At 41.3% G+C, this 23,436-nt stretch overlaps 1 long non-coding RNA gene across 4 annotated transcripts; it reads left to right on the top strand.

The window, feature by feature from the left end:
• Window positions 1–80: 80 nt before the first annotated feature.
• On the top strand, window positions 81–12,259 carry LOC148222358 (uncharacterized). 4 transcript variants are annotated; one of them, XR_015806238.1, is made up of 7 exons: window positions 108–510; window positions 2,807–2,934; window positions 5,840–5,914; window positions 6,393–6,533; window positions 8,878–9,131; window positions 11,186–11,308; window positions 11,813–12,259. It is a non-coding gene; the product is annotated as an uncharacterized LOC148222358 (long non-coding RNA). The 4 variants fall into 4 exon arrangements; XR_015806237.1 differs by lacking the exon at window positions 8,878–9,131 and having other exon boundaries at window positions 81–510; window positions 11,186–11,502; window positions 12,029–12,259; XR_015806236.1 differs by lacking the exon at window positions 8,878–9,131 and having other exon boundaries at window positions 91–510.
• Window positions 12,260–23,436: the final 11,177 nt, after the last annotated feature.

The following is a 23,436-nucleotide window of genomic DNA, read 5'->3' as shown; positions in this document are numbered from 1 at the left end:
CGCCTCGCATTGGCCACCGGCAGGGAAGGGGCGCGGCTCGGCCGGCTCAGGGGGTGTTACCGAGCAGCTGTGCTCAACTTTGTTTATTAAACAGCAACGTCGCGGGTTTTCCTTATTTTTGGCGCCTCCTAACATCCTAACATGACTCGAGACGGTTGTTCAGTGTATGTGTCTCGGCAGAAAATAAAAGCTAGAAAAGAAGATACAATGTTCTTCCTTCAAGACGTTCATTCGGGGGATTTTCTGCACCCCTCCCACTCGCAGTCAGCAGCAGCGCTCGGGCACGGCCGGGCTGCTCGCCCAGGCGCTTGCGAGAGCCATTGCAGTGCCCAGATTTAAAGGCTGCTTTTGGAAACTGATCCAGCAAGACTGACCTGGGATCTCCTCAGTAGGGCCACGCAAAGCTCTTGCAAGCACGAGCAGTAGGCTGAATATCCTGCACACGCAATCTCAATTCAGGGTTTCTGTGCAGGAGGATGGCACCGGGGCACGAAGACCATCTGTGTCTGGGTGTGTATCTGTGTTAGAAGGGCTGTGAGGTGCTGCCACACATCATCCCTTACCCCCCATCCCCTGGGCCCATTGCTGCAGGAGCGCTGTGGCAGCAGGGGGATGGCGTTTGTGACAGGGACAGCAGCACTGCTGGTGTCCCTGCCCTGCTGCCAGGCCCGGCTGTGCTCCAGCGGTGGCAATCGCAGACTGGACGGCAACAGCCGGAATGATGGTCACCCGAAAGTAGTGCTAAAAGGTTGGGTTTCTTTGCCGGGTGTAAGGGTCCCATGGGACATAGAGGGATCAGCCGTCATGATCCCACAGCCCTGCCTGCTGCTGGCCCAGCTGGGCTACAGAGGGAGCTGAGCTGGTCTGTTTGCTAAATGAAATCTTTCTGAGTTACTGAGTGACTCGATTAGTGAGCTCTCCGGGGACCCGGGCTCTCTGCACTGCCATCTGTTTTCAGCTAACTGGTACTGGAGCCTGGCTTGTATTTTGTAGTCCAGTAAGGATTTTGTGTTGCTTAAAGCAGAGACACTGCAGTGCTCTCAGGGTTGGGTTGTAATTTCTCTCCTTCTGTTTCTTAAAAGGAACGTAGAAAATAATGAAAATATGATTTATAGTAATTTTGCTCTCATTGGTTTAAGCGTAATTACAAAAAATTGTGTATTCTAGAAATTCATGCATTATTTTTGCTTTGGTGATGGCTCACTGAATGTAAATGATGGCCTATTATTTTCTTAAGAGTGTTCAGTCCAGCTTATTATAGTTTTCCCTACTTAGTTTACACCAGTTTTGCCAATTTAAAAACCAGGAGAAGCACAATACTAGTGGTGGTTGGAATTATGTCTTCCATGTGGAAAGGCAGAATACCTCAATGGTGTTTTTTCTGGCTGTTGACAAAGACTATATTATTATTAGAACTGGAGTTTCACTGAATCAAAGACTGGAGTATGGGAAGTAGATGTTTTCTTCCTTTCTACAACTCTTGCAGTTTGTAGAACCTTAAATTAATTAGACACCAGAAAACTGGATGCTGCTCTGAAAAAGTGAGTTCTCTGCATAGCCCTTGAAGATTTCCAGCATCCTGAAAGGATCAGAAAGTTGTAATTTGCATTAAGTTATTTATACTTATGTGAGCTTGCTGATGAGCAGATCTCCTTTGGTCTTTCCTGTTGCTCCAGCTATTAAGTTTATGTCTGAACAGATACACATATCATAAAGCTATTTTTTTATTCAAACTTCAATGATTTGTGACACTTAGAGGCTGAGCATCAGGAAAAAAACTCCAAGAGCTATAACACTTGAAATACTTAAGTAAATTATAATTCCTTTATTGTTTCTAATGTAAAACTTCTTGGACTGTTAAAAATGGTTTAGGGGTTTTTTCCCCCCTAAATATATTTTACTGTCTGCTGTACAACTCTGTTGAGTAGCCAAGATAAATGAGGCAAGGCAGTGTAACTGTCATCACACTACAGCTAAGACTTAAATAAACTGTTTCTTAGGGTTAGTGCATCTGTTAATAACCCTTGATATCTTTTTCTGCCAACCTCTGTGAAGCCTGAAAATTAACAGCCTAAACAAAAGGGCTCAGTGTACACCTGGGTTGCCTCACAAGGCAGAGGTGGTTGGAAGAACCATGCTTTGTCAGTTTAGAGTGCTGTCTCAAGTATCTCTTCTCGAGGTGCAAGGGATGCATCTTTCTGAGTTTAACATCTTTGATATCTATTTCTGCTTCTCACATCTGTACTTGGAGCATAATGTGAGAGCATCTGTTGGCAGCATCTGCTATCAGAGATAATTAGGATGGGTCACTTGTTTCTTAGTTTGACTGCTTTTCCAGCCTTCTGTATTTTTTAGTCTATGTATCCTTTCTCCTACTCATTTTCCTCTGAACAATCCCTCCCTCTTGAGGCAATATGTTACTTCAGAGATACTGTGGTAATGTTTAAGACTGTTACGTATTCAGTCTTTTTGAATTTACTAATCCTATATTTTTATAAACCTGTTTACTGTAGTAAGTTTGAAGAGTATAATCCTGACTTATATTTAGTGATACAAGGACAATGTTTGCATGCTTTATATTTCTTTTTTGAGTCGATTTTGGAAGCTTAAAGCTTAAATCTTATCAGGAGACTGTCCTTTTTTTTCTTCATTCTATCTCATTTTCCCTGAGAAGTTTATTACTTATCTACAGTACTGCTGGGGATTTTCTGTTAGAGAATCCATGCTCAGGACTTCTTGGTTTAGACAACAAAAAAAATCTAATCAGAAAACTCCATTACCTTTTTTTTTTTTTTTTTTTTTGCAGGCCTGCAGAAAATATTTTAAAGTTTATCCTGGAATATGAACTTCATCAAATAAATGCATATTCTGTAGAAAAGAGAATGCCTTCTGTTAAACATCTGAAAAAAGTCGAGAGGATCATCTCTACACAATGTAAGTATAGTGCAGAAATATGGATTGTGTGTGTGTGTGGCTTAACGTAATAAAAGATTCATTTTCACTTCTTAGAAGTGTAGTATGAAACTTGTTCTGTCACATTGAACATGATAAGTTATGGCTTGAGATGCTATAATGGTTTGAATTTTGGTAGACTGTAAAGCTAATTTGTGTTCCTCTGCGCTTTTTCTGCAACTGGAATGAGATTTTTTATAATTTTAGATACTTATAGCAGGTGTGGTAAAACTTCACCGTCATATTCCATATAACACTTCAGAAGACAGGTTTCTTTTATTCAGGATAACTTAGTCCCTTATTTAGCTTATTGTTCTTTTATTGTTCTTCTTTACTCATGTGTCGCATGAGAGGCACATCAATTTCTGAGCAAGAAATCGAATCACTGCCAGGAATCTAATAAGTATCTGCATTTCTGCTGCTTCAATAATTTGCTATTTGTGAATCAGGCCGTGATAGTTTTTATGGAAGGTGACTGAACTTGTAGTGCTGAACTGGTTCTGCATTTACTTACTTACTTACTGTGCTGAATTGGCTTTTAGTCAGAAATTAGGCCCAGCCACCCCCAGCCCCTCTGATAACTGAGGACCAGCTGGAATGCAAGGGGATTTATTTTCTGCCAAATTTACTTACACAAGAAGCACAAGAATCTCCCTCATCAACTTTTCCTTTACTTTTCTGTCACTTTTAAAAAATAGGATATGGATTATTGCTCAGTCTGGAACCATATGTATTCAGCTTTTCTGTTTTCTAGTCCTTCCCATTTAATTCCCCAGTAGAGTCTTCTCAGCCTCTTAATCTCTATGTTCTCCTATACATTGTATTTGGTTTTCTAAAAGCTGTCAGGGAACAGATGCATTCACTTGATTTTGCCGTGCTTTTAGGGCTGCTTTAGTCCTTCAAATGTCACTCCTAGTATGATAATAGAGTGACAATATTGTCTTCTTTTACTGACTTTTAGGTTGAAGGTTAAGTGTTTAGAACAAGGACATCTGTCTTTGAAATCTTAGATTTATGCCAAAGACAATATAGGCCCATAGGAAAAACAAACTGCTTGTTTTTAACAATGTAGAGGAGCCAAGAGTGGAAGCTGAATTTATTTCATTTCGGAGGTAATAGTGTGGAATCTGTGCTGGGGCCACTGTTGCTGTCTGCTCACTGTGCCTGATCATTGTCTCAGTCTCCCTGCCTGGCTGGCAGTGCCAGCTGTGAGTGGGGTAGCCCTGAGGTGTTCTCACCAGCTGTGATGGGTGCAGAGCACAGTGGCACAGGTTGTGGTGCTGAAACAGCTGCATTCCTGTGGCAGCTTCCTGGGTGGAAGCTGGCATCTCATCACTTGTTTGAGCTGCTCTGCTCACAGCCTGCTTTGTGCCACACGCAGGAGCAGGAGCTCTGCTGGCTTTTGAAATGATGAGCTGTGTACACTGCTGCCTTGCCAGGATATGCTGTATTTCTTGCTGTATTTCTTCTTGTTTCCAACCATCGTTTTGGACATTTGTTTGTTCAGCCTGAAATCCTATTCAGAGCAGCTGCTGTGAGGGTTGTTTGAATTCAGTTGTCTGCTTGTCCTGTAGGATTAAAGTTGATAATACTTTTGCAGAACAAGGATTCCTTCCAGCCTAATAAGTGCTTCTTTTGAAAAACAAACAAAATAACGACAAGTACACAAATATGGTTATAGTTTTTTTCTCACATACCTCCATCCTATACCTGCTTCCAGAAGGGTATATACTGAAATAACATAGCAAATCCCTCTGTTAAGTAAACTTCCCTTGCTTTTCTCTCTGTAGTATTGCAGCTATACCAGAGAAGTGGGAGATAATTTCTCTTGAGGTTTTTCGTTAATCATCTTCTGAGGAAAAACACTGTTTCTAGATAAATACAGAATTTAAATGGATTCTTTATATTTAATTATTGTTCTCAGGTGATCAGTACCTCTAAAAAACAAAATACGTTGTTAATGCCCTTATAACTGGCAATCCTGAGTCCTCTTTCCTGTTTCTTCAATAAACTGTACTATTTATAAACCTGTAATCATGGAAGTTACTGAATTCAACCAGACCAATAGGACTGAATTGATTCAAATGAGAAATCAAGCCTGGTCACACCCAGCCCCTCTGGTCTCTGAAGACCAGCTGGAATGCAAAGGGGGTGTTTTTTCTGCTAAATTTCTATTCCCTTAATGCAAGAGTCGCTTCTGGTTGCTGATACTTAATGAAGGCACTTGCTGCTGTACACTTTTCAGTGCCTCTTTACTTATAGGGAAAATGGATGTAGCAAAAGCTTTAGAAGCATCTTGTGTAAGCAGAAAGTTTGGATTAAAATGTCCCACTGTGGCTGCAAATTTTTTGCTGTGACTGTTGTGATGTCAATGTACTTCTTTAGGTTTTATTTAAGCAATGTCAGGAGGAGCTGACTGAGCTGCTCTAAGTGTGTTATAAGGCGTTCAGTAATTTAGGCAAACCCAAAGAAGGAAATCTGACCTTTTCACATCTCCCTAGAGTTTGTTAATGAAGAGTGGTGAAGGACAAATTGTACATCACTTCTAGTTGATTTGGCACTCTTTACAAAACAAATGTAGTGTGAAAATCTTATTAAATATGCTTGTTTTATCTGTTTAACACTTTGGATTAGTCTAACTTTTAAAAATCTTTTCTGGTAACATATACCTAAACTCATATTCGAACATTTTCTAGTAGAAATCTTTACAAAATGCACTGTACCTTTAAATCAAGGTGAGAGAAACTTAAGCAAATAATCGTATTTAATAATAATAGTAGCTTAACCAAGTAATGATGTCGATTCATTATGCAAATATGGCCTGAATAGAACTGTATAAATATGCTTGTATTTTTGCTGTTTGGTATGCTGTGTGTATATTTTGCAGATCCCCAAAAAATTGGAAAGTGGCTCCTGTTGGAGATAGGCAAGCAAGCTCATTTCTGCTGACTCCTACATTGATGTATGTCTATTGCGGGTATTTTTTCAACATGGCTTTAAATGTATTTAGGAAAGATGTTTTGTAACATCAGTGAAAAATGTTCCTGGTTGGTCTCTAGTGTCTGGCTGCAGTCTGGTGGCTTTTCCTAGACACACTGCCTTCGCTTGGAGTGAGATTTGAGTCCCACCATCAAAATGGAGGAAAGTTCAGGAGGGAATGGCACAAAAATAATGCTCTGTGGGTTGGAATAGATGAATGGGCTGCTCTCAGTAGAATAATTCTGAGAAGTTTGCAGCCAAGTTTAACCAGCCATATTTCTTATGCATTTTTAACATGTCTAACAAATATCCTCAGGGAAAATTAAAAGTGTGGGGGAACCCCTTGCTTCAAGGAACTGTTTCTATCATTTTTAGCAGTATTGTTAAGCAGTAAATAGTGAAACTTGGTGATGTTCTTATACAATTTTGCTGTCTGTGCTGTTCCTTAATTGATTTTCCAGTTGGTTGCAGATGACTACACTAGGGATGATTGTAGAGAGAAGCTATACATACAGTTTTACCAACAGATGCAGAAAGAATGAGACACCTTCTGACTGTCATTGCTGCCACCAGCAAGGAGGAAAAGTAGGTTTCTATTAAAGGTAGGTAGGGTTTTTTGGCTAATTCTGTTACAGAGATAGTAATTACATAGGTAGGTGTAACCCAGTTCAGAAATGTGACCCTGCAAATATGTAGATAATGTTTGAAGATCATGCCTATTTAATGTTTCTGGATCACCTTAAAACTTCTAGTTAGTTTTAAAATTTCTTATGCATCTAGGCAATATTTTTTGCAATATTTAATTCCCTTCCTCCTCACTGACTTCCAAATTTGACACATCTCTTTCTGATAGTCATATGACTGGAACTACAGCAGAGATTCTCTTTTGATTCATGGAGTGTTGCACATGTATAGTGGTAGATTATCTCTTCAAATGAAAATTAGAAATTCTCTGCCACTATCACAGTTTAGTGATCTATTGAAATGTTTGGGCACAGGAATCCAGATAGAACTACACTGCTTCAGCTGGGTTGGTAAATGTGTCTGAAATGCAAAGATCATGTGGGATAATTGAATCTTTTTTTTTTTTAGACAATTAAATAGCAAAGCTGAGAAATTAATTTGTTTTCAGTTGTTTTAAACCAAATATGTGGCTTTATTATGTAGATGAACTGCTTAAAAAAGTAGATGTATTCCAATATATAAAAAATTAGTTCTTCCTTGACTATCTATTGTTCCACTGATCATTTCAGGATCAGTGTTAACAAACTTTTTTGTTGGTGACGCAAATGGAATTTGTGAGTTTCATCTCTCCACATTGCTAGGAAACATAATCTTCCAAGTTATCAGTAAAATTCCTAAAGGTTCAGCATCAATCCTCAGAACATATGTATTGCTAGTCTTAATTTTTGTGCTACCTTCAGTATTTTTGCAAAAAAAAACAGGCTCCTAACAAAATTACAGTAATTTCAGTGTAATAGTTCATAACAGAAAATACTATTTTCAGCTGAATATTTCTCAGTACACTAGGATGATGAGATAAAATCAGATTATAAATATAAATTTTAATAGTTTTTCACTCTAGCACTAAAATGTGATCAAGCAGGAATCATTAACTGAAAATCTTCCTCTGATGTATATTACAGCTTCCTACTATAACAAATAATTTCAAAATTTTCTGCATAGCTTAAAACAGAGATCACAGATACTTCCCATTTTTTAGAAGGTATTTCTGATCAAAGAACACATTGTTCTGTGGGTTTCTCACAGCTCAGCATTGGGCTTCGTACTTGTGGCTTCTGGCACATACCAGATGGCAACAGCACAGCAATGAGAAACAGTGACAGAGATTTTTAGTTTTATATAACCAACTTCTCTTTACTTCAGGGGGTTATTCTACAATTATAGGCAATCACAAGAATTTGAACATGAGGTGAAAATAACATAGATCACATAAGTCAGATGTCACACCTGCACTCCAAGAAGTTAAATGACTGTTTTGTATTCTTGAACAGCTCAACGTAGCATTTCCCTCTTGCCTTGTAATCAGATTTCATTATTCTATCTAGAGAAAGTTTAGGTTGTTTGAGAGATGTCGCTTAAAATATTCTCCATTCAGAACTGCAGTTTAAATTTCTTTCAACCAGTTTAAATTTTAAACACAGATTCATTGCACTTCTGGGTAACAGAATTTGACCTAGTTAAAATGAGACAGCTTTGAAATAGTTCATTGAATTAATTTCTAATAATGCATAATACATGTAGTGATTAAATGTCTGTCCTGGATTGCTGCTTACATGGCATAAAATGCACTTAACAAACTCACACATAATAATTAAATGATAGGAAGCTATATAGCAATTGCCTAATTATAATTTCAGTTTCTTGTGTTGATTCCATGTAAATAAATAAAAATGCTTTAAAAGATTTATCTCTATTTGTTGCAGAACTTTTTATTGCAAATTTACAAATTTCACGTATTTTCATATATCAGGAACACAGTAATAAAAATGCAGTTTCTCCTGGAGCAAAAGGAACTGCCCTGTTCTTCAGTTAAAAATATTCTGAAATTAAGAAAAGTCTGTACAAATCCTATTATTTTTGGGTGTAGATGTTTGTGAAAGTCATTATGTAGAATTGGAAATCTTTCTCTTGTTCATGATCTAAAGTTAAAACTGACCAATAACGATTTGACAGGAGGAAGGAGAGCTTACAGCTTTTCATTTATATTTCAAATTAAGTTCATGTACTGGTTCTAAATCAAAACTAACCTCTGCAGCTACAGGAGGGCTGTGTCAATACTGAACACAATACTGAACTGAAGGCTTTCAACATCTCATCTGTTATATTGCACAGACTTAACAGCTGTGTTTTCCTGTCTGTCTGGAGAAGTGCAAAGTCAATGAAAACAGCAGCCTGATAAAGCCATCTCTCTCTTCTCTGTAGCACATCATAACGTGCCTGTGCAGGATGCACTGTCTCTCATAGTCAAAGCTCTTGGGAACAGATTTGCTGAGTGTACCAGGGTTTCACACAAGACAGCTGATCTGGCAGGTGACTGCCTAACATGGGAGCTGTGAGATGTGCAATGTGTCTCTAGACATGAGACTTATTTCTGTTGCAAGCAGGAAAATACTTGGATTGGTTGAAGCTGAACCCAGTAAGTGACCCTGCAACTACCAGAAGATAGATAATTGAAGGTATTCATTTTTTTCCCTCTGAAATACAACTTCAGGCATCTTTAAATCTGATATAAGCTTGGTTATACATAAGAAATAATCTGTAAATAAATGACAGGCACTAGAGATCAAAAGTTTGTGTATAAAAATGCTGGCATATCTGTTAATGGCCATGTACAGATATTCTTCACGAAATAAGACATATTCTAAAGACATATATACATCCCTAATGGGGAATTGCTCTCTCACAGGTTACAGTTGCAAAGTGTCTGATCATCTGCTAATGCAACACTTGGTTTAACAAGATTCAGTAATGTGATGGTGTATAAACTTATTTTAATTAAAAGTTTAAAATTCAGCAGAATACTTCAAAAAACGTCCCCACCCAACCACACATGTAAATTACAGACTTGGAATATACGTGTCATTTTGTCTGTAGAACTACTCTACAGAAAATTCTTGGATGCCCTTCTGAATAGAGGATAGTGAGATTCTTGTAGGCTTCTACTTGTGCTCCTGATTTCTGTTGAAGAGTTGCTTGTCACTTCTATTTATTTAGACTCAGACTTCTTGAATAAACTCATCTTTCACCGGAAGACACAATCTCATGAGGATGTAAGGCATTGTCAGGCACTGCCATCCACACCTTAAACACACCTTCACCTCCTCTGCTGCCAAGCAGTATTGCTGCCTTAGTCATCCTCTCCTAAGGTTAAACCTTGATTTGGGTGAAAGGCTGTCAGGGGCTTTTCTTCCAGCATTCTTTCAGTTTCATATTTCAAAGTAATTCATTCTGTTTCTGTGACTGACTTGATCACTTACCAGAGTACATTTGTTCCTAGAAGTAGAACAAAACATAGTAGATACTACATGAACTGCAATCAAGTAGATGGGTGAGATGTGGAAAAATCTGAACTTGCAAATATTTGGCAGTGATCAAATAATAGTTGAAAGAGTGGAACTCAGCCATGCTATTTTCAGAGCAAATTTTATGTGAAAGAATTGGAGAGTAGGGGAGTATACTATTCTTTATCTAAAAATGAATTCGTTCTAACGTTATAAAAGCATAAGAACATAAAACTCATCTTTCATGTCCTTAGTCTGAAATCAGATTCAGCTACTGTCCTTGCATCTGTTTGAAGTTGGTATGGGTTGAGGTGAACACCTGGCTATTTTAGAATGCTTTTTTTCCTCCCCTGTTGTGAACTTTTCCCATTCCACAAAGCTTTCTTTTTTAGTTACCAAGTTGGTTGCAATTCTTTTGAGTTACTGAAGCTCATGGGGAAACCAGAAGGGCAGCAGAAACAGTGAGGGCGGTTCAGGTTTTAAACATGAATATTCTTGGATTCATAGAATTAGAGTATAGGGTTTTGTTGTAAATTAAATACTGCTTTAATGATTGAAAATGATGGGGAAGTCAGCAAAAAATATTGTGACATCTGCTTAATTGGATTATTTTCTTTTATTAAATGCTGGTGTAAAAAGAAACTACATGTACACTCTTGACAGCTATTCATGTACTGAGTCTGATTCCTTGGATGAATACTAGGCACAAACTCTATCAAAACTAGTGACCTACATTTTGGTCATGGATTAAATCCTTGCTTAGAACCAGCCTCAGATGACATCTGTTTGTCATGAGATAAAATCTGGCTTTAACTTTTCATACCAATTGCACTTCATTTGTCAGTTTGTTTTAACTTGTGTGCAGGTTAACATTAATATCAGAGAGTTAGACTGTGTAGCGTGCTTGTGCTATGATTAGTAACACTGCAGGCCAGTGTGCTCTGCTGTTAATACCTGTAGGACAGGTAGCTCAGTGCCTGTACATCTTTTAAAGCAGGGCACTGAATGAGAGAGGCCAAAGTGTTTGTAGCTGTTGGGGTGTGGTGCCACTGCTTTGGCTGCAGTGCTCATTGCTGTATCCACTGTCAGTTACCCTGTTTTCAGGCATTTCTTAAGCCTGGTGGTTTTAGACCTGCACAGTTAAAGGAGTGTCCTGTACAAACAAAGGTAGGTTTTACTGTTTGTTTTAAAACAGTTGACAATAAAACACAAAAACTATTTCGAAACAGGACTTTCAGATTCAAAGGATAATCCTTTAGCACCAGTTAAAAGGTTTGGACTTCTGGGATGTTCTTGACATCAACCTGCAAAATGGTCACAGCTTGGAGGGACTCTTGGCCTTTTGCCACCAGGTGAGTGACAAAGCCCTGTAGCTGTTTGGTTTAATAAATGTAAATCATTTCTGGTTAGAACCTGATGCTGACAACTACACATCTATTCTAGCTGGAGAGCTTAAATCATTTAAATAATGGTTTAAAGAACTTTTCATTTAAATAATGAAAACAGCAGCCATTTTTCTTCAAGCCTGTGTCAGTCAGTCTGAAAGGTACTGTTTCTATATTGAAAATAATCTTTCTTTTCTTTCTTCCTTTCTTCCTTTCTTCCTTTCTTCCTTTCTTCCTTTCTTTCCTTTCTTTCCTTTGTCTTCCTTTCTCTTCCTTCCTCCCTTCCTCTCTACCCCTTACTCAAAAATCCACCACCATGTGTTTATATTAGAAGGTACTAAATAATCAGTATTTAATGACAAGTGTTAAATTTATTAATAAAACTTTGTGAGTTTTTGTGTCCCCTCTGACTTCTGTCATTCCTATCCAGCCATGGGTATCTATGCAGCTACCTGACTCTTCCCCTTTCAGGGTGGGACACCACAAGGACATGGAACACACAGAAGTGGATATCAAGTCATTAGGTTTGATAATACAATAAAATGAAACATTAAGGTGGCAGTTAACCTTTCACTGATAAAAGAGGGGATTGATGTAAGCAGATATGGGGAGGATGACCAAATACAGAAACTACAACTGTCTTACAGTATTTGTTATATTTTGTCACATCCATTTGTGTTAAACCAGTGCAGCACCAACGGGGAGCTGTAGCTAAGAAGACACTGCTGACAGCTCTGAGAATAGTGCAAGTCCTGTAACCACCATCATACCCTCTGTCACCTGGGAAAAATGAAAAATTTAAGAAGGCTTCCCATTAAAACAAATGCTCATGAATGTCACTGCTGTGTCACCTTTGTGATTTTAAAATTAATAAAGTTGTAAACAGTTGCAGAATAAAGTTGTGTGTTTTACACAGTTGCCACCAGCTTCAGCTTGTGTTTGAACTTCACCAGACTATTCAGATTAGAATGGGCAGGTCTCATCAGACCTGTATTGCTCTGCATGTTGGGTAGGATGGATGGAATTTCTCTTAATTCAAGGAAAGTCTCTCAGGCGTTTCTGCTTTTTTACTTAGAGGTGAAGACACTGACCAAGAATTGTTGGTATGAATTTCTGGTCTGTTAACTGACAGTTTGAAACAGTTTTATATTAGTCTCTTAAATGTTGAATTTGTTTGGGATTGGGTATTTTTAATTTCCAACTGCTTTAACTTCTATTATAAATTGAAATTATAACAGTGGGAAAATTAAAGAAAAAAAATAATTATAATTACAAAAGAAGTGAAGTAAACTAATGTGAAGAATTGCCTTAATTTGTAGTTACATACATTCCAATCAAATATCAGATTTAAACATTTTTAACATCCATTCTACCAAGATACTTGGATTTAATAAATAATAAAATTTATTTACAAAATAAATGGCAGATGCTCTGCCAAAATATTTAATATTAAGATTAAAATATCACTTATAGATTGAACATAAAAGACTATGCCAGCAATGCTGATCTTGAAATTTTGTGTAGATTTTTCCAACTTTTGAGAGAGACAAATATTTTCATGCAGAGAATAGTTCAGAAGTTTGTGAAGTATATGTCAAGTTACTGCAAGTTACTGTTGCAATGCATTAAATACATCGTTACCTGCAACCATAATAGGCACGGCACCTTTGCAGAAATAAGTGAAGTTTTTAAATGATTGCCATGTCTTTTAAAATGTGAAATAGCTTTTGCTTTATATTTCTGGTGTGTGACAGCTGTTTTTCGTAATAGTGGGAGAAAATTTCCACTGGCAGTGAATAGCAAAGAATGTGATTAGTGTGTGTTCTTATCAGTATATCAGAGTAATTAAATAGTTTTGTTCTTTTTTGCAAGAGAGACTGTGTAATGTCATCACAGTGCCTTGTGTAGTGCAGCACTTCACTGTATAGAAGGTTACACAGTGACTTCAATATTATGTTTTTCTGATAGTGTTTGCTGGATTTTCTCTATCACAACGCATTGTCAGATGAGTTTTTATTATTAAATTCATTCATTCTATGAATTAGATCAATTCATAAATTTATTTTTTGCCAAGAAACAATAACAGCTATAAATCTTAATGGAACAAAATTTCTCTGCAGTGCAAACCATAGAAAATAGTCCTGTGCTTAAGAGCTAAGTGGTGTCTTTCTGTAAGACCTGCCAATTTATTTTTATCTTGCAGCTTTTTTCATTCATTCATCATTTTCATTAATACATTAACTAAACCCTTAGGAACTACCTGTCAGCCCAGGAGTAAGTAATAATGCAGCTTACTATTTTTCAAGAATCTAGTATCAATTTTTAAGAATGATTTGTGGTGATAGTCTAATGGTAGTGCCCTTATTGAATAGGTAACTAGTCCTCAAAATTATTGAACCTCACCTAACTCCTAACTATGAATTTATTTAGCTGTTGGTACTACAATGTCTGAGGGCTGCACACTCTTACAAATTGCCCTGCTGGTGTCCATGTGAGATAGGAGATTGCATAGGCTTTCCCAGGGGAACCTGGAAGCTTGTTTCAGAGTCTGGAATTGAACTAATTCTCTTGAGCCCCACAGTAGGTCCTTAATCACAAAATCATTCCCCACTTCCCCCAAAGGGATTAAATGTAATAACTTGTATCATTTAAGGGCTTTTCTTTTTTAACACTTGAGGTTGAGGGTTTGAGGTGAACTTTGTAAAGAGTTAGCTGTCATGGTGTAGAATTTCTCTTTCCAAAGGCAGGGAGTGGAAGTTGAGATGCTGCTCTGGCACACAGGGATTGATCAGACCCTGCTGGACCTGCAGTGGCTCCAGCTCCGAGTGGCACCAATCCCTCTGTGTCCTGGGGAAGGTGCTAAAGCCAAGTATCCCAAGGAAACAGTGAAAGACATACGTAGCTGCACTGTGAAGAATGGAAATAAAGCATGTAAAAGGGAAAAGGAATAATATGTTGCCATTTTAGGAGCCAGCTTGGGCCTCTGATTTCACATACAAACAGGAAATCTAAGAGAGCTTAAAAACACAAAACCAGTTTATACTTGCATTTGGACACAAGTGGAGCACTGCCGTGGATGCTTACTCTTCAAGTGAATTAAAGTTAGTAAATGTTTTGACATGAAATTAGCGTAAAACTAAATTCAGCACGCCTGTGCACAAAGGAAATAATGTTTGAAACTTCAGTAATTTAAATACAGGGAAAAATCCCACACAAACCAACTAAGCCAAACAAACAAACCCAAGCCTTGCAGAATGTTGTCATCTAAGTGAATTGTAATTTATTTTTCTGAGAAAACGTCTGAGCAGCGTATGTACTTCTTACATTGTCCTGCTATTTTCAGATTCTCCTAAGTGGTCGTAATCACTATTAAGCAAATAAAAATGCTTATTTCTCCTTCAATTAGGTGTTTGGGTGAGGTATACTCTTTTAAAATTGCTTAAAAAGGCCAGTGATCCTTAAACATTCACAGTGCTGGGAGCTGTGGAAGAAACTATGAAACACTGTACAGGGTGAGTAAAGAGAAAGAGAAGGTAAACTGAGCTGTGGACAGCTCCTAAATCCTACTGCACTTTGGAGGAGCTGGCAGTGCTTCCCTTAGGGAAGAAGTGTCCCAGTGGTTGAGGCGTGGTGTGATGGAGGAGGGCACACAGCACTGCCCAGCATGGAGCATCTCCTCTGCCCAGCGGTGTGAGGGTCCAGCACAAACTGCCTTGGACCCCTGCTTGTGGGAAGAGAAGTGGAAACGTCAAATTCCCACTTGTCTGCTTTTGCTGCTGGCTCTTGGGTCACCTGTGAGCCTCCTGAGGTGCCAGTGCTGCCCTCAGGGCCACGTGGAGTGTTGGGGCTGTGTGTTCTCAGAGCCTGAGGCCAGCCTGGAGAACACAAACAAAACCTTTGTGTTACACCTGAGGACGGGAATAAACCCTACCTTGGACCAGCATCAGCGCCCACAGGAAGGCTGGAAATGGCTCTCAGCACATCCTTTGATCAATCTGCTGCGTGTTTTCCCAACTGCTTAGCTGCACGGGAGTCACTTGAGGCCGACATCACGTTTTACCAAAAAGAAAACAGATGAGATTTTAACCAGAACCCTGCTCCAGTGATCAAGTAGAAAAAGGAAGGATCACTTTCATCTATAGTTAAGGCTGACATATTGCCCAGAGTGCTTGAATTATTGACTGCTCTTCATATCGTCAGTACTGCCGCTGATTTCCACTTCCTCAGGTCTCATGTGGTGATATATTTTGAAGGCGCTGTATTTCTCATCTTGCCCTCTTACATCTTTAGCTAGATTTACTTTTCTGACAGAAAACTTGTATTTAAAATATTTTTCAAACACCAGTGCTATTCTGACCTGCTTTTGAACTCAAATATTGTACTTGGAGTAAATGAAAATGTTGTTGAACTGTAGTCTCTCCACAGAGGCCTGATAAATTTTGAGTAACCAAGGCAGGAGAAAGTGACTTCCTTGTTTAGAATGTGTATTTCAGAGCATAGAACTTTTCTGAAGTGCACCAACATCCTGGCTGCACGTCAGCCTGATGCTTGCCCTGTTGCCATGTGCCTAACGTGGCAAGGACAAGGAGTGAAGGGAGTGGGACCCTGCCCATTTCCCCAGCTAGCAGCTGTGCTGCACCAATATGGGCAGAGCTGCCAAGGAGGAAAAGCTCTCACTGCTAGCCCTTCACCAGGAGCCCGGGAATTGAGCACATATCGGAGGGCAACGAGGCATCTGAAGCTGGTCTCCTGCTGGAGCAGATCAAAGTGACACAGAGAGCCTTGTAGCTGCTGCAACCCAACCAAGAGGGAGGAACCAGTGCCCTCGCTTTGCCTTTTATTTCCATGGACAAAATGCAGGTGGCATGCTCTCTACCCACTGCAGACTGGGGAGGAAAGTGCACTGCTCCCTTTGCCTTTGTCTTTTCTTTTATCCTGTTGCTTCACCAGCTGGCAGGTAGTGACAGGCAGGTGAGCGTTGTGGGCAGCTCTCCCACTCCACCTTGAAGGCTGCCTGCTGCTGCAGTGTGTCAGGAGAACGACCCTGCTGCAGGTAAGAACTTTTTCATTATATATTTGTCTAAAGTAATCTGCAAGCTGTGAAAGAAAGCTTCAGTCAATACAGTTTTGCTTATGCTTGTTGCAAAGCTGCATGTAAAACCTCAGCACAGTTGGTTTAGCTATTTCTGTGCCTTGTGGTGCCCAGGCACAGTATGAATCCTGGGTGGTCTGTGGGAAAACCTGTCAGCTCGGTCCCCCTGAAACACTCACCTGAGCTGTGGGATTGAGAAAGAAGAGTTACTGGTTTATGAAGGTGATTTCTCATGTTTTCCAGCTGCAGAGCATGAGTAGGGAGACTGTGGTAGGGCAGCAGTAAACTCTCTTTTCTGTCTAAAAGGTCTTTGCAACAGATGTGTTGAAAATACATCTTGGCTTGTTAATTGCTGAGTGATGAGGGCTGTTGCTTTAGTCTGAGTGCACTAATGATTAAAATAATTAATCATCAAGCTTCCATCATCTTGCACTGTCTAAGTGTATGATGATGGAAGCTTGATTAATTATTTTAATGCCTTTAGATACTGTTATTTTAAGCATTTCCTAATTCTGCATTCTTTCTCAAACTGGGTTGATTTTTTTTGTAGTTACCTGTGCTACATAGGGTTGAGCATAAGTTCTTTATTGTATTTTTAGTTTGCTTTTTTGTTTTAATGAGCTTTACTAAAGATGAGAGTGTTCTGTGGGTAACAGGCAGGATGCTTCCTCTTACGTCAAGAAATTTTCACATGTGCTTGGTTTTTCTTGGTTTGTGGGCTGAATAAATGGTGTGAGCCTAAGGCTCTTAGCCTTTATTTTGGGTTCATTTGTGTGTTGCAAACTTCCTACTGATGTTTGCAAAAGTGCATATTTTACTGGGTATTTTCCTCTTTGGTCCTTTTTCCTTATTATCCTTTAATAGTGTTTAATGGGGTGTAACACTTGGGGAGGTAAGTGGAACGTGTAGAGGGAAGAAAATTTCCATTCTCAAGTCTGTTATGAATGAAATTATGTACAGTGTTGGCTTGACAGTACTTAAACTACTTTGATGTCTTAGCAGCTTCTTAATATCCCTTCAGTGAGAACTAATTGTTCAGAAATGTTCCCTGGCAAATTCTGGCATCCAAAATTATAATTCCTGATTTCCTGGCTAGATTTTAGACTCAAGTCTAAGTCAGAAACTGAAAACTGTGGAGTTGTGATCCATTTAAGATATGTTCAGTGCTGATTTATGTATCAGGGCTACATTAAAACACTCAAACTGCAATATCAAGTGTCTCAAAGACAATGAACTGAGTCTCCAGTCCCATCCGAGGTGTGAATGTGATGTTGCTGTATTCCCCAGTTATGCTTGTCCTCTGTCTTGTGTGAACATCGTTCACTTATTTGTGCAGAATGTTTGTCTCAATGTATCTGGGATATTTTAAAATCAAAACTGCCTTATGTAATAAAAGCAGAGGGTGTTGCTGAAATTGAAAGGCTCCTCATAGATAAAAGTCAGCAACACACTGTAGTTATCTAAGGCTGTGATAAGCCTGAGAGCTGAGATATCACAAAAATCATGATGTTCTTCCCGGAGTTTCTTGCCTGTCACAGCATTTCTGTATAACTTTGGGCAAACCAAGTAAAGTGCCTCTAACTGGATCCTGTTTGTGTAAGGATTTCTTTATTTTGAGTACCCGGGTTGGTATGCTGTCAGTGGATATCCCAAACTCTTTTGTGCTCTGTGACAAGGGACGAAGAAATGTTTGGGGAAACAGGATGCTGACTCCATGTGTGCTAAATGCTGACTGATAAGAGAAGGCACTCCTCTAGTTATACTCCCTATAATAAAAAACCAACAAACTTGACGATAAATGAAATTATGCTTGGTTCCTTATCAAATACACAGTCACTCAATTAAAGTGATGCATCTTTATTTAAATATGCAATCTTGCAAGCAGAGCATGTGCCATACTTTACATGGGTGTTGGAAACACCTTCAACTTGGACACATTGTAACACCTGAGCACTTTGTTCTGCATCTGTAAAGCTTCAAGAGGCTTCCGAGGGTATGAAAAGCAAACAGAAGCATCACTGTATTGCTTTATTTAGTCAGTATTGCTTTACTGTATTGTTTTGCTTTATTTAGCAGCAATTTCCTACATATTTCAGCACAAACCAGCTGTGGAACATTTTAGTGACGTCTGCTTTGGTCCTTCTTCCTGACTTTTGGAGAGAAGAGTGCTGGATTGTGTAATTTGTGTAAACTAATGAGCTGTACTGAAGTAAGACATATTGCAGATGGCATGAAAGGAAGTAGAAACCTTTTGGAAATGTATCTGCTGCCTCTTGTGAGCTACTCTGAAATTGCAACAGGAGGTGTACTTGTTTCTCATGAAAGCCGTGAGGCTTCAAGCCTCTTCATCCTTCACTGTAAGTGTTTAGGTTCTTGGGCTAAGTCTTTCTGAAATTCCAGCTATTGACACCTCTGTGGAAAGGCTGGAGGCAGAGACAGGCTGTGGCAGGCTGAGTTGGTTTGTCAAGCCAAGCACAGCCTCTGTGCCTTAGATCAGGCTCTTCCAAGTGATGGGAACCCTTTTGTGGCAAAACTTTCAAAGAGCAAAGCAGCAAGGCACTAGGTAACCAAGATTTTGTTTCTGGGTGACTCGGTTGGCTAAGTGGACTCAGTCAGCGAACACAGGCACAGGCTTTTGCACATCCAGGCACAAAGAAAGCAAGTTGTGTTTCAGCTGGGAGATGGTGCTTTGCAGCTGCCTCTGTAAGACCGACTGCTGTACTGCACTGAAACACATGAGTCCAATCTTTGCATGGCTTTTTTCTCTTTTGGTTCCATTAGCAGAAGGGAGAACACTTTTACCTTTTACGAGTGATGTTTTCAGAGGAAAAATACTGGAATTGCCTGGTTTGAGTCCATATTTTAGGGAGGATTTGGAGATACACCAGTATTCTATTAGAGACCACAGATATGAGCCGTGGCTGTGAAAACATGCATCATGCTGTTAAAGTGCTAAGAGATTGATTTTTCTCACAGGAAAAAAAAAAAAAGAAAGAAAGAAAAAGAAAATAAGTTGTTTGGATGTGATAAGAATGTCCAGGTACCACGGCAGAGAAAAGACATCAAATATCTTGGAAGTTTTTTACACTTGCTGAAATGAAACCGTGTGCCTCAAGTTCCAGGGCTGGACCCATTAAATCAGGGACTTCTCTTTTTACTGTTTTTTTTTTTCTTCTTTTCCTTCTTAGATGTTGCCGAAACCACTGTTGATACAATGTTTCTCTGATGCGTTTTCCACAGTTTTTAACTCCAAGGGGTTAAGTTCTTCCGAGAAGTCACCTCGCTGAATGGGCAGAGTATGTAATCAGATAATCTAAGGATGCTGGGCTCAGGACCCTGGCAATAGCCGGAGGGGTTATCAGTGTCCGTCCGGGGTTGTCGCACGTTTCCTGAGCTCGCTGAACGGTTCCTTCAGTGCCTTTGTTTTCTCCAGCGCCGAATCTTTCCTTCGAAGGGATGCCATATGCCTGGAGTCCTCGAGCAGTGACGTAAGGGGGAGGGAAGGGGAAAACAGCTCTTTACATAAACTGCTCCGCGACTTTTTAAGTTGTTCGCACACGGATATATCAATGCACTCTGCTTCCTCTGACCCCCTGCTCTCAGGGGCCTCGGTACCAGCACTCCAGCCTTGTGGGAAAGGGCCGGGAGGGTTGGGAAAGTTGGGATTTAAAGCGAGTGGAAGATGGGAGTGGATTAGGACAAGCAGGAAGCTGGAGGGTTGTTTGGAAAGTTTTTGATAGGCGTTGCCAGGCCGGAGCAGCGCTCGGTGGACCCCGCTTTATCTCAGGGATTTGGCAGAGCCCGGCGATGTGGAGTTGCAGGTTAAGACAAAACCTACAGGAAAACCAGAAACTGCCCGTGCCCGCTCTGCAGAGCCCTGGGGAGGGGGAAGTGTCCCTGCAGCAGGACGAAGAGGAGAACGGCGCTCCTCGAGCCTCCTTCCCGGGCGGGGCCCGTGTCCGCAGGGTCCCGGTCCCCTCGCCGCGCTCCGCCTGCGCTGCCGCCCGTGCCCGCCAGGGGGCAGCGGCGCACCGGGCAGCGGGCGGGGCGGGGGTTCCCCGGCCCGGGCTGGAATCGCGCCAGGGCCCGCGCCGTTCCCGGCTGGAATGCTCGCAGGGAGCCCGGCCTTTCCTGCCTGGAATGCTCGCAAGGAGCCCGGCCCAGGCCGTTCCGGGCAGGAATGCTCGCAAGGAGCCCGGGCCGGGCCGTTCCCGGCTGGAATGCTTGCAGGGAGCCCCGTTGTTTCCCGGCTGGAATGTTCACAGGGAGCCCCGTTGATTCCTGGCTGGCATGCTCGCAGGGAGCCCCGTTGTTTGCCGGCTGGAATGTTCTCAGGGACCCCCGGCAGTTCCCGGCTGGAATGCCCGCAGGGACCCCCGGCAGTTCCCGGCGGGAATGCCCGCAGGGAGCCGGCGCCGTGGGGGATGGCCGGGGCGGCGCAGAGCACGGGCAGGGCAGGCTCAGCACGGCTCCTGCCCGGGGCGGGGGGAGCGGTCAGCAGGATCCTGGCGCTGCTGGACACATTTGGCTTCTGGAAGCCATCGGAAAAGAAAGGAGCTGGGGAAAAGCAAGAAGGGGGAATTAAAATAATGCGTCTGAGCATTGTTCGGCTCGGTTGGGATGTTTCTCATATAGGTCGGGATGCTTATGTCAGTAAAACATGATGGAAGGGCTGTATTGTTTCCCTGCTATCCATCTATACCAGTACCGTATCCTATCGTATTCTTAACCATTCAGTATGGAGCCTGCTCTGGCTGATGATTACAGAAAGAACAGAAAGGAAAAATAGATCTGCATGACAGAGGACTTCCTTCCCCGGGCTGAGGGGTTTCCCGTATCCTGAAAGCATCAATCAGAGCAGCTGGGGCTGTGTGTGGCGGGTCAGGGGGGCGAGGGGCGAGCGCTGCATCCCCGGGGCCGGGCACAGGGAGCGGCTCTGTGCACTCCCGGGCCGGCCAGCGCCTCGGCACACGGGGCGCAGGAAGGCTCGGTGGTACCACGAGGCTGAGGAAATCACCAGCCCTCACTTGATTAAACTGGAATTTGGATTTAAAGTTGTTTTGTTCGGGGAAAATCAAAGGTGGTCTTCTGTTTCTGCCTCTGTGCTCCAACTGGTCTGCTACTGAGAGCTTGTGGAGATGAGCTAGGAAGCAGAGGGCCAGAAAACTGTTTCTAGGTTGCAGTTTCTTTGTTCGACTTCCTACCTGGAGCATTTATATAAGAGCATGTAACGAAATTAAAAACTTGGTTTAAAATATGGGAATTTCTATTTAAGCATTGAATTAGATTTGGATGAGAAATGGATACTCTTTGTTAGCTACCTCTGAGTTTTAAAAACAGGGAAACAAAACTGCCCCAAAATTAGAAACAAACACCCCTGGCTCTGTCCATCACCCCAGCCTGTCCCAGAGGGGTGACCTCAGTGTTTAGGGGCAGTGGGAGTGATGGAGCCCTCCACCTCCTGTGCAGGAAGCACTGCACCCACCTACACAATACAGATCAGGTAGAAAATTGTGTGTTGCTTTGATTTGCTATGATAATACGTAGCAAATGCAGACTGGTTCATGTATTAACAGTTTCCTCAATATGCTATTGAAAGATTTGATAAGTGCAACAGCACTTAAACAGCTGTTTTTCTCCAAAATTCCCCAAGTTAGAAACCCTGCCTTGGTATACTGGGTTCTCTCTTGTCTTCCCACAGTTGGAAAGCAGGCTTGAAAACTCTTTGCTCACAAGCCTCAAATGGGACTCTGAAGGAAAGAGTTTAATTTCATTTTTTGATGTAAGAAGTTAACAAAATTAGCATAATTGTGCTCTGCAGGGTGAGTGCTGTGCAGGCTAGCCAGCCACACAGTGCTAAGCTCTGTGCAGCAGAGCAAGGTGCCCTGGCTGCTGCTATTTTGTACACCTCTCCAATTATTCTTGCTGATTTTTAGAATGAAAATTATTCCCTCTAATAATATCTTTTTGGGCAACTGAGAAGTATTCAGAAAACATACCTGCTCCTTTTTCCACATGGCTGTGTCAAGGAGGTCACTTGGCCCAGGGCTGTTGGGACATTAACATATCCTGGAGCTGCACACAGTCCCATGAAGGCAGGACCCTCCTGTGCTGCTGATGTGTCATGTGGTGGCCTGGGCAGGGCAGGGTGGCTCATGCCAATGTCCTGGGCCTGTCTACCATGGAAAAATGCATCCCCTCACAAGTGGAATAGTTTTTCACTGCGGGAAACAATCTTTTGTCACACTGGTGTGCAAAGTCACCTCCCGTGTTTAGGCACAAACTGAATTACCTGATTAATGTTAGTCTTCATCTGCACTTTCAGACTGGGATAATTTTAGAGCTTGGAATAAGGTTGGCAATGGATTCGGTTGGTCAGAAATAGCTATTCTGCTTTGAATACACTGAGCTGGATGGAGATGAATTTCCCCACAGAGGCAAGTTGAAGCTAAGTGGGTTTTGCCCATGTAGAGTGTCATCTGCAATTAGCCATCAGGGCAGGGCACCTTTCAGAGGTGGGCACTGGACTCAGCTGGGATCCTCAGCACTCATGAGGGCCCCATTCCATCCAGAAAGAAACAGGAGGCTCCTGCAGTCACCCCAACCTGCCTGCCAGTCCCAGCCTTTCCCTGTGGGATGGGGTACCTCAGCTCCCTGATGGCAGAACTTCGAGCTCCCTGCAGGCACAGGCTCGTTTTGGTGCTGTTTATTTATGGTACCTTGCAGGTGACACTTCACTGTCTGTTTTGCAGGTTTCTGTTTAAAAATAAATGCCGTGTAAAAAAATTGTTGCAGATATCTGGAATGTTTTGGAAAGTGACAAGGTTTGGGAGGCACACTTGTCTATGAATAAAAGTGGATAGAAGTTCCCTTACAATCTCTCCCCAGTACATTTGCACTTGTGAGCCCCTTCCACATCTGCCTGTCCCCACTGCAGTGCTGTGGGTCATGGTTATGCTGCCATCACACAGGGCTGTGACAGTGCAGTGTCACTGGGAAGGCA

The sequence above is a fragment of the Sturnus vulgaris genome, chromosome 12 (genome assembly GCF_052056855.1).
Source record: "Sturnus vulgaris isolate bStuVul1 chromosome 12, bStuVul1.hap1, whole genome shotgun sequence".
NCBI lineage: Eukaryota > Metazoa > Chordata > Aves > Passeriformes > Sturnidae > Sturnus > Sturnus vulgaris.
This window is presented reverse-complemented; position numbering and strand designations above follow the sequence as displayed.